Source organism: Haplochromis burtoni, unplaced genomic scaffold (genome assembly GCF_018398535.1).
Source record: "Haplochromis burtoni strain Fernald_Lab_line unplaced genomic scaffold, NCSU_Asbu1 Contig_216, whole genome shotgun sequence".
Lineage (NCBI taxonomy): Eukaryota > Metazoa > Chordata > Actinopteri > Cichliformes > Cichlidae > Haplochromis > Haplochromis burtoni.
Genome location: NW_024582577.1, coordinates 887771 through 888962, shown reverse-complemented (window position 1 = coordinate 888962; position 1192 = coordinate 887771). Strand labels below are relative to the sequence as shown.

At 38.5% G+C, this 1192-nt stretch overlaps 1 protein-coding gene across 6 annotated transcripts in view; it reads right to left on the bottom strand.

The window, feature by feature from the left end:
* plch1 (phospholipase C, eta 1) overlaps positions 1-1192 on the bottom strand; it is a 71705-nt gene that overhangs the window by 24632 nt on the left and 45881 nt on the right. The window lies entirely within an intron of this gene.

The window sequence follows — 1192 nt, the reverse complement described above, 5'->3', positions numbered from 1 at the left end:
TCTGTTCTTGCTGTCATTATTATTATAAACACTTAAGTTAATTAGGATCAGTAATTTTTTCATAATTGGCACGTTTCACATGACAATACTAAACATTTCAGAATCAGAATCAGAATCAGAATCAGAAAGGGGTTTATTGCCAAATGTTGAGCAGGTTTACAACATTAGGAAATTGCTGCGGTGCTTCAGTGCAAACATACTGTCATAAATATTTATTTTATACTAGAGCGCATCATCATGAAATCTTTGTTTTATTTCTTGGGTCATTAATGGCTTAAACTATTGATTTGTACTCAGTACAGGTCCATAACTTGCTGGATGAAGGCACTTTTATTTATTTTTATTTTTTTTTCAGTTTTGCTGCTGTACACCACAGTGGAATCAAACAATGAATAAAAATCCATTATCTTTCATAACTGCAGTTGTAGGTGTGTCAGAGGCAGAGTTGTGCACCCAAAAGGACTCACCAACACAGAACCAAACTCAGAAGAAAAACATTAACAGGAACAAAAGGCAAAGTACCCAAGTAAATGGTCACAAACATAAAATAATCTGATCCACTGACAGGATGACAAACAGATGGAAAGAACCACTACCCGCATGGGGAGAGAAGAGAGGGACATGTAAACAATAGCTGTGTCTCAATTCAGGGGCTGCATCCTTCCGAGGACCTGACCTTCGCGGTCTATGTGGGCCGGGTCTTCTGAAGACCAAGAAGGCCGGAAGTGTGAGGCTGTAAAATGGGACGGTCTAGCCTTCAGATTTGCGTCACCGCTGTCTCGGTGGAGTTTAATAAACTCAACCGTCTGCTCCTTGCTATGTAAACTATAACAGGACATTGGAGTATATTCTCAACCATCTCACACTTCTGTTTAATCAGTCTCCTGTTTGATGTTTATTTAGCTGTGTGAAAACTATGATTTTAATCTCAGCCAAACTGATTTACTCAGGAACAAATAAAACACTGAAAAAAAGCCAAACAATCACTGTCGGCCACATTTGGAGCAGCCTTCAAATTGGGACAGCCTTCGTTGCATCGCTATGACGTAATTGGCCTTCAAATGCGGCCTCAGAAGGATGCAGCCCCTGAATTGAGAAAAAAAAAATACTAAACATAGCAAAAATACAACAACAAACAGAAACTAAACCTTAGAATATTAAATGAATCGGAATTAAACAGGTCCAATTACAT